Source organism: Triticum aestivum, chromosome 3B (genome assembly GCF_018294505.1).
Source record: "Triticum aestivum cultivar Chinese Spring chromosome 3B, IWGSC CS RefSeq v2.1, whole genome shotgun sequence".
NCBI lineage: Eukaryota > Viridiplantae > Streptophyta > Magnoliopsida > Poales > Poaceae > Triticum > Triticum aestivum.
In genome coordinates, this window is record NC_057801.1 from 284,994,639 (window position 1) to 285,004,278 (window position 9,640).

At 44.8% G+C, this 9,640-nt stretch overlaps 1 long non-coding RNA gene across 49 annotated transcripts; it reads left to right on the forward strand.

The window, feature by feature from the left end:
* The first annotated feature begins 216 nt into the window (after positions 1–216).
* Positions 217–6,081, forward strand: LOC123069731 (uncharacterized). 49 transcript variants are annotated; one of them, XR_006432791.1, is made up of 11 exons: positions 219–964; positions 1,057–1,597; positions 1,676–1,732; positions 1,854–1,896; positions 2,217–2,304; positions 2,659–2,721; positions 2,919–3,344; positions 4,314–4,442; positions 4,519–4,669; positions 4,902–5,041; positions 5,799–6,081. It is a non-coding gene; the product is annotated as an uncharacterized lncRNA (long non-coding RNA). The 49 variants fall into 49 exon arrangements; XR_006432767.1 differs by having other exon boundaries at positions 221–964; positions 1,057–1,119; positions 1,676–1,754; positions 2,082–2,304; XR_006432774.1 differs by having other exon boundaries at positions 223–964; positions 1,057–1,119; positions 1,676–1,754.
* Positions 6,082–9,640: the final 3,559 nt, after the last annotated feature.

A 9,640-nucleotide genomic window follows, 5' to 3' on the forward strand; every position in this document is an offset into this window, starting at 1 on the left:
CGTGGTTGACTTCTACACAGTAATTCAAAATCTCAATTGATAATTATACCTTCAATTTCTTAATCGATATTCATATTGTGTTGAGATTCTTTCATCAAGATAGCGGGCGCGGCAACGCGCGCCTTGTTGTTCTAGTACGCATTTGTACTAGCGCGATGACGGGTGGGCCGCCGCTGTTCTGGTCCCGCTTGTCTGCTACTTCGGTGTCTCTCGTCTGCATTTGCAGTTGGAGAGAGAAGATGGACTGCAGCTACCCGATGCATCGTGCGTGCCTCACCTCCATCTGCACTTAGACAGAGAGATGGACTGGCGCCTATGACGCCCTGGTCGACTACGCGGTCGCCGCCGTCCGCGAGCCCGGGTGCACGGTGGCTCTCACAGACTTCCACCACTGCGTCGACGCTTCAGCGAGTCCTGCGACCGAGCCGACGGCCTCGTCCAGGTGGCCGCCGCCGGCCTCGGCCCCGCCGCCTCCCGCCACAACGAGATGTTCCGCGCGCTCATGGACCTCCACCGCTGCCTCGACGCCTTCAGCGATTCCCGCGACTGAGCCAAGGGCCTCGTCCAGGCGGCCGCCACGGCCGCGCCGCCTCCCGTCACGACAAGCTGTTCCGTGCCGTGCGCGTGGTCGACAAAGATCTCCGGGCCGCCGCTGCCGGCTGGGAGAAGAATCGCCCTCCGACCACGCCACTGGCAGCCGAGGACAAATAGCCCAATCAATCTACCCCGTCTCCTATTCAGGTGATGTTTATCATTCTTGTTTTTTCCATGTGATGTTCATCGTTCCTCTTATTTTCTCGGTTGATGTGCTAATCATGTTAGTCAAAGATGAATGAAACTGTGACGGGAAAGGAGAGATGGACCGGGATATTTTTCCTCGGCATGTCGCATGGTGGCCGAGATGCGGCAGCCCCATGCTCTGTTCTGATGGGCCTCCTCTGCTCGATGGTTGCCGCTGGTTGAGGTTCGTCCTTCTCTGGTTCGGATGTTCTTCGCCGCTGTTTTGGATTCGTCCTGCTAATTTCGCATGTTTACCTTTGTTTCGTTCATGCGCAGTTTGGTACAGTTTCCTGTTGTCGCTTGCGTCGAGCCCTAGGTCCGTCTCTCCTTCTCATTGAGGTTAGTCCACTCTGCTGGGGGGCTGTTATTCGGGATCATAATGGAGTAGTCCAAGCATGTGGAGCAGGAAGATTGGAGAACCTTGCAAATCCTCTTCATGCAGAAGCGTTGGCTGCTCTTTATGGTGCAAAGCTGGCTGCATCCAAGGGAATCACTGCCCTCTACTTTGAAACTGATTCCATGCTTTTAAAACAAGGGGCAGAGCAGGAAGAACAAGACCGATCGATTGTCTACAGAGTGCTAGCGGAGCTCAAGGATTTCCTGAGCAAAAACTTTTATCAGACCACATTTAGCTTTGCTAGTAGGAATTGTAATAATTTAGCTCATGTACTTGCACACAAAGGATGTTCTATGAACCTGTATGATGAGCTAAATGCAGACAATGTAACTGCTGATGTAAAAGCTTTAGTGGCGAGCGAGTCAGCTTCGTCCACGTAGTAATGCGGTTTCTGCATTTCCTTTCAAAAAAAAAAAAGAGGTTAGTCCACTCCTCTTTTGCTTGCCTATAGAATGTTTGATGAAATGCGTGTGTGTTGACGCTTGTTCTACGATTCAGCCTACTTCTCCTGTCGCTGGCGCTTCTTCTTCTCGTCCGTCCCGCTGCTTAACCAACGTGCTTATGCTTGCTGCCTCGAGTAAATAGGCCGTTCTGTTGCTTTTGTGATCGGCGAGTGTTCATTGCATGCCTATGTGTCGTTCTGCTCTGACCGGTTGTTTTTTTGTGTATTTCGCAGGTTGTACGATCTCTTCTGTCGCTGCGTCGTTCGACTCATCAAGGTTTTCTTCTTTCCTTTCTACTACATGTGTGTGTTATACTTTCAGTATCTTCTGTGTCATGTCTGCCTTGGTGATCTTTTAAATATATGTATGTCGTGCTGATCGTTTAAATATTCCGGATATGGTCGGGCGTTGTGTGTTGTTCTTTCTCGTGCTGCTTATATTTCGTGTATGCGTGTGAGCAGGATGTGTATGCCTGTTTCCGTTGTTATACCAGTTTTGGAGGCCGTGGTAACTCGATACCACTCACGCTCACTCTTTCTGTTGTACACAAGCATATTTGTCCAATTCTCAGACTAAGTTTCTGAAAGAAACCGCAGTTCATTACAACGCCAATTATGGATATGGATCCATCTTGCTACGCTGGATGAAGGACTGGATGTAATAAGAATTGCATGTGACAAATAGGTGCCTCCTCTATGCATAACTTTTGGCTAATATCATTGAATTTCTCCTGAGATCTCTCTAGACCTTTCCAAATGTATTTTAGTTAGGTGTTTGTATTAACTAGCAGAAGAAGGGATGCAAATGGAAAGAATTTGAGATGCATAAACATAAAAGCACTAAAAGATTTGCTTGAAGCAAAGATGTCTAGCCGGCATACATATGGCAAGAACCTTCAGAGATTGATTTCTTTTCACCTGCTATTCAGATATATACTTGCTCATAGGTCACAACTCATGAAGTTACTTCTTTTGGTTTTGATTTTGAAATATATGTGTCATAGGTCACGACTGATGAAGTTACTTCCTTTTGGTGAAGGTCTGAATATCATCAGTATCTTGGCTGAGAGGCTGACATTTCGGAAGGTTCTCATCTGTGTAGGTTAGTTGATAGGATGACAATTTAAGTTTATTGAAGCTCTTCTTTAGGAGGCGGGGTTCTGCTTTGGTTTCTTGCTATTTGCAGTTTGATGCTTGTGGTATCCCATATGAAATTCTACAATTTGTTTTAGCTTTTGTAGTTTTCTATTCATTATCCCTACCCATTGTGATGTGTATGTTTATATGCTTCATGGACAGCGGGATTTAATATCACTTGCTTCTCAGTCTTCTCCACCCTCGACATGCGTAGGCCAAAAAGGCGGAGACGAGTCATGATCCTCCAGGCTATGGCTGCTGGTTGCAGACAGGGTTTAAGCACAGGAATCGCAAAAGTTGTGCCCCATGAGGCCAGTGACCCCCATGTGGCCAGCAACTAAAGGCTAGATTCATTCTCGTTGAATGTAACCTGCCTGACAGTAAATTAGTGTCACATTGGTAGTTGTCGATCTTTTAAAATTTGATTAACTAATTTGGGCTCTAACAGATTCTGTAGTTGTCTGTTGTTTCTTATTTGCAGGTTATCTTTAGCTTGGACGAAAATGAATGGACGAGCTTCAGTATGACGAGGAGAGAGCAATCTTGTTCAGTTTTAATCGGGACAGATGAAGGACAACCATGTAAAAGGTAGAGATGTTTACAGAAGAACCAACATCGCTTAGACTAGCGAGTTACAATTTGTTTTTTGTAGTCGGCATTAGAAAAATATAAATGTGAATATGACAGTACATAGTTTATGATATTTGACTGTATGTCATCACCTAAATTATACTAATCCAGCGGAATAACCCAACAACCATTTAGATTATGCTACTTTCGACCAAAAATAATTATTGACATGTATATATATGAAGATCAATGTCGTGTATTTTACTTTGAAGTATAAACTAACAGTAAAAGATGAGATAGAGGCCAGGATAATAACAGCAAAAAAGATCAATGCACATATCTGAGAATTTTTATTTGCAGGCTGGGATTCTGTACATTGATATGATGTATAAGAAAGAAATAATTTATTTACTTATTTGTAGATCAGCCTTTGAGTATAGGACTGATTTCCAGCAAAAAAAAGTATAGGACTGTGATACTTCAAGATATTCATGAAAACAAGTATTTGATATGTTCACATCTACATGCTCATGTGTGTTTCATCTTTTTCCATGATCAAATAAAGATATATGTGTGGTTTTTGATATGTGCCGAGCATATTTTGATAGGATATTTTCTATGGTAATGTTGAAATGAAGATATATTGCTTTTAAGAAAGGAGCACTATGGAGTATTGAAGCGAGCTGAATAATGTAAAAAATATCACAGAATGAAACATTAGCTGGTGCCATCCAAACACTATTATGTACCTTCAGCAGTAATGGATCATTCGCTTTGCTTGGTCAACCTTGCAACTAAATCTGTAAGATGACTTTGAAGTTTACTTTGTACCTAACAAAAAAATCATCCATTTTTTAATTGATCAGACAACAGTTGTTTTATGTCTACATTTCCTTTTTTTGGTACTCAAATATATTGATTGGCGTATCCTCTTTTTCAGCTTCAACATTTGGCTAATTCTGGTTTTTGGTAATGCTTTCTTGATAGTGGAGCAGTCATAGGCCTGTTATAGAGATCTTGGTGAAGAACTCGTCACTGCAATTTTGTCAAATGGGTGTTGAGATTGAAGTTTATGCTTTTGTTGACTTTCTGATAAATTACAGCAACATCGACAAGGTAAAGTTATGATTCCTTGCTGTCCGATGTATCATGTTTTTTTATGGTAAAGGAATAACAATTTATATGTGTGTAGGTTATGTGGGAGCCTTTCATAGAGCCCTCATATATTCAGTTAAATATACTTTGAAATGTGCTGATCATGCACTGGATGTATCTCCCAGTACTCTGTGTTGCTAAATTCAAGCAAGCAGCTTAATGTTTCCATATCAGAGCCCTTGATCGAGGTACATGATCTTGGCATACTGTATTTTTCAAACTTTCCAAGAGATAAATTATTGTTCTGTCCTATCTTCAAGTGATTAACATTAGTAGTTTCCTGCTGCCACTATCATCTTGATTAATGTGATTCAGGAATCAAGGTAGTCGTCTGCAGATAGTATGTAGCTACATATCTTATTTCAGGGAGCATTACACCTATTTAGCTTATAAGTTTTTTTCTTATATTAAACTCAGCAGTGTGTGATAATTCGAGCCTCCATGGAAGCATCAACCGGATCTGGCTGGCCCACATACGCACGCCTCCTCTTTGCCCGGTGGCTCATGGAAGCGGTGGCGTACGATGATGGCTTCCATATGGAGTAGATGAATCATCATAGGTATGGCCTCTTCGTCCAATCTTTCTCCCCCCTCCAGTCTTGATTTCTGTTGTTTTCTTCCTGCTTAGCTATGCAAGATTAGTGCAATGTGCAATATGCTTCTAGTTGGTCGATAGTGCTTCTGTGCTATTAGAAACTAAATGAAACTATTATATCGTGTCATTGAAAACCATAGAGTGCTCTAGCAGTACTCGAAGTTCCTTGTAGAATTATACTAGATGCTATGGTAAGAGATTTAGAATTACCAAAGGCTGAGTATCGTGTACAAGTATGTGATGCCAACAAAATATGCATTACAATTTATTTTCATATATCTATGATGTACCCTAGAAATGAAAATGCGTATATGGCTATACATAGAGTGCACTCCGGGATGAAGATATGTCACTGATTTGTCCATGGCCATATCTACATTTGTTACTTTAATTTCTATACATGTATTGATATTCTTGCTAGGAGATGTCCCCTTTGTTATTTATAGTAGCATGATTCGAAGCAGGAAATAAAAATGTGATTGAATTACGATGTGGCTCTTAAGAAAATACGTGAATGGGATAAGAACTGTGTATATTTTTTTGGTGGGTGAAGCTGTGTATATGGTTATTAATGCAATAGTATGCAACAATGCAACTAAGCCATGATGAATGTGGAGTTTTATTTCTTCTATGCTTGTACCCATACAAATCCAGAATTGTTTACTTTGATGGTTTAACACATGTAGTCAGGAAAATGCATTAATCTTTTGTCTTTTTAGCAGATAGTTCTTATGTTACATGTACAAAGGAGAGCATTGTTTCACGAAAGCATGGATTACACCCACGCCAGTGACCAGTGAAGAAAGGGCTCATGAACAAGATAAAAAACTTTCAACCATCTTTTGTTTACAAGGAAAGACGCTTTTTGTTAAATTAGTCTTGTCGACTTCCGTATGTATTATCGTATTCTACCTCTTCTATTATATCCAAATTACTATATGATGTAATTGACCACTCTTATTAAGAACTGGGCACAGTGATTTATGCTATCATTATCTTAAGTAAGCATTATTGTGTCACTTGAGTGTATTGGATCTATTAATTGCTGACTCATTCCTAAGTACTTTTTCGCTAGCAACTCTTAAGTCAACATCATATTCTCCTAAATTAAACGAAAAAAACATGATTTGAAAAGTTTAATGTTTCTAAGCATTGATTTTATCATTTTGCAAATGATCGAGAATATTTCTATATTGATTCACAACACTTCACAAATAGATGTGAACATTAACATGTAATTCACAACATATATATATATATACATCTATGTTCCAAATAGAACTCTATGCTACCAAATTTAAATGTGTATATACATCTATTGTAGACAGCAAGCCCCCGCTTTCCTCAACTAAGAAAGATTAAATCTGTTGCCATATGTGCTTGCCCGTAACAAAATTAACTAAACCATGAATTTCTTTTCATCGCTAACATGTAATCAGCAGGTCTCTGCGCCATTTGGCGCAACGGGTCCACTGGTAGTGCTATAAGTTCGGGGTGCTGAGCGACCGGGAGGGTGGCTGGACTTTGTCGTATTATGAGTATTCTGAAGCCCCTGGCATAGTGGGGCCTAATACGACGTACGGGTGCCGTTTAGGGAGAAAGTGGCGTCTATGACAGCCGGTAAGTGTTATTTTAATCTACGCACTGTAGTAGGATGATATGTCTATGCATATGAGTATGATTTATGATTATGAAAAGAGGTGTTTTTTGGCGAAACTTGTCATGGCCGGACTGGAGGCGGATGTGAGTGGATCTGAAGTGAATCCGGACTGCCTTTTTTTGGGGGGGGGGGTCGCTTGTGTGTTCCTGCCCTTGTGTGTTTGGGCTGATTCCACGTCGCCAATCCTGTTCTGCATCAAGGTTAGTTTGTAAAGGCCAATACTTGAGGGCGGCTGAACGTCCTCTTGTGGTTGGACCGAGGGTTCCTGATCGGAGCCTAGCTAACCCAGCCGTTATTCCGTAAAATAGTGCGGACTCCTCAGTTGGTGTCCGGATAGTTGGCTGCCATATCAAAATTCGATAGGCAGGCACGTCTCGCTACTCCGGCAGCGGTATGATTTCCTCTCTAAGGGTGGGGTTCGGCCTTGCCCGTAGATGTGACTATATCACACGGGGCTGGCCTAATGGTTTACCACGTGGAATCTAGTCAACATGGTTCGTCCCGTTAACATATGGTAATTACTGTATGAGGGGAAAGTGCCGAAGATTTATTCTTTGGCGTGGTATTTGTTTGGTGATCCGAAGACAACTGTTAGAGTGGTGGGCCAATAAAACTTGGCCTTTGCACCTGTCATCATTTAGAAGATGTTATTTATGGTTTCATACCCGTGGGGGCTTATGTGAGGTGGAGCCCCCAGACTACTGGGTCTAGAGGTAGTGCAATTAAATTGCTGTGGTTGATGTTGTCCGGACGGTCGATGTGATCGGGGAAGATCGGCCGTACTTTTGTGCTGTGGAGGATCTTCTTATGACTCCGCCGTTGTTGAAATCCTCCCCTCATTGTTTCCGGCACACGACCGGCCGCTTTGTTTTGAGGATCCGGCATTCTCTATTGGTATGCTTGGCCGTCCTCTAGGAGTACCATGAATTTCACATGGTTGATCGAGTATGTTGCTCGGGCTGGATAGGCTTGAGCTGTTCTTTGTCCGCTGACCGGACTGGGAGTTGCGGGATTTGGCACCAACTTCCCTGACTTGACGTTTATGACAATTGCGCCAAGGCTTGAGCATGCCGCTTCGTGTATCCTTCGTATTGTCTTGGACCGTGGTGGTGTGTTGACGTCGGGGTATGTGCCTTGGGTTCTCTTGCTTAGGTTGAGGTAGCAAATTATGCCGTGTGTGCCCTTTGTCGGGGCGGTCGAGTCCGTATTCTTCGGGGGCCAGGACCTTGGTCCACCTGTCCACGAGCAAATCTTGGTCAGCTTTAAGTTGCTATTGCTTCCTTTGCAGGCTCCTCGCCGTGGCCATGAGCCGTCGCTTGAAGCGAACTTGTTCCACTGGATCCTTAGGCACGCTGAATTCGTCATTCCCAAGGCTTAGCTCGTCTTCGGAGGGGGGCATATAGTTGTTCCTTTCCAAGTATTCGACTGTGGCCAGTCCGGCCTGCTTGAAGGCAGGCTGCTCGGGGTTGTATTCATCTTTGGCACTATCCGGTTTGGTTTCGTCTCCTGTGTAGGTATTGTTGTGGCGGGGCTTGGAGCGGCGTTGACGATGCCCATGCTTAGCTTTCCTCCCTGAGGGGTTATCCTCCATTGCCTCGTCGCCATTGGCTTTCTTCGGAGTGTCCACCATATATATATCGTATGAGGAGGTGGCCGTCGACCGCCCCGTGAGCGGTGGTTCCTGTTCTTCTCCTGCATCGCCGTCCATACCGTCGATGTCTTAAGAGTCATAGTCAAGCACATTGGTTAAGTCATCGACGGTGGCTATGAAGTGGGTGGTGGGTGGGCAACGAATTCCTTCATCGCCCGCTTCCCACTCGAGCCGGACACAGTTCGGCCGAGAGTCTCCTGACAAAGAGAGAGACTTTCAAGAGTTCAGCACGTCGCCAAAGGGCGGGTGCTGGAAGATATCCGCAGCGGTGAACTCCATTACCGGAGCCCAACCGGGTTCGGCGGGCTCGGGAGCGCGCGGACTGGAACCTACAGCCGGATACGAGTCCGGGGGTCCGGTGTCACAGGCTTCTTTGGGGGTGAGGCCTGTGTTCGGCTCTACCACCGATGGGCGTGTGGCTTGCACAGCGGGGTCCATCCACCCGTCCTTGGGCGGCGCAATCTGCTCCGGATTTAGGCCCGGGGCTCTTGCAGGGGCGGTATCCCAAGCATTATCCGACAACAGGTCTAAGCCGTGCTCATCATGATTGTCCGGCGCTCCTGGTGTAGGCCCGAACCCGTCGGAGATCAAGTCTCCGCGGATATCGGCCGTGTAGTTCAGGTTTCCGAACCTGACCTGGTGGCCAGGGGCGTAGCTGTCGATCTGCTATAGATGGCCAAGCGAATTGGCCTGTAGTGCGAAGCCGCTGAACACGAAGATCTGTGTGGGGAGAAAAGTCTCACCCTGGACCACGTTGTTATTGATGCTTGAAGGAGCCATCAGGCCTTGCAGCGACGACATAGAGGAACTCTCAATGAAAGCACCAATGTCGGTGTCAAAACCGGCGGATCTCGGGTAGGGGGTCCCGATCTGTGCGTCTTAGGCCGGTGGTAACAGGAGGCAAGGGACACAATGTTTACCCAGGTTCGGGCCCTCTCGATGGAGGTAAAACCCTACTTCCTGCTTGACTGATATTGATGATATGAGTAGTACAAGAGTTGATCTACCACGAGATCGTAGAGGCTAAACCCTAGAAGCTAGCCTATGATGATTATGATTATGATCTTCCCTCTAAGGACCAACCTCTCCGGTTTATATAGACACCGGAGAGGGATATGGTTTACATGGAGTCGGTTACAAGGAAGGAAATATAATATCCGGATCGCCAAGCTTGTCTTCCACGCAAAGGAGAGTCCCATCCGGACACGGGACGGAGTCTTGAGTCTTGTGTCTTCACGCTCCAATAGTCCGGA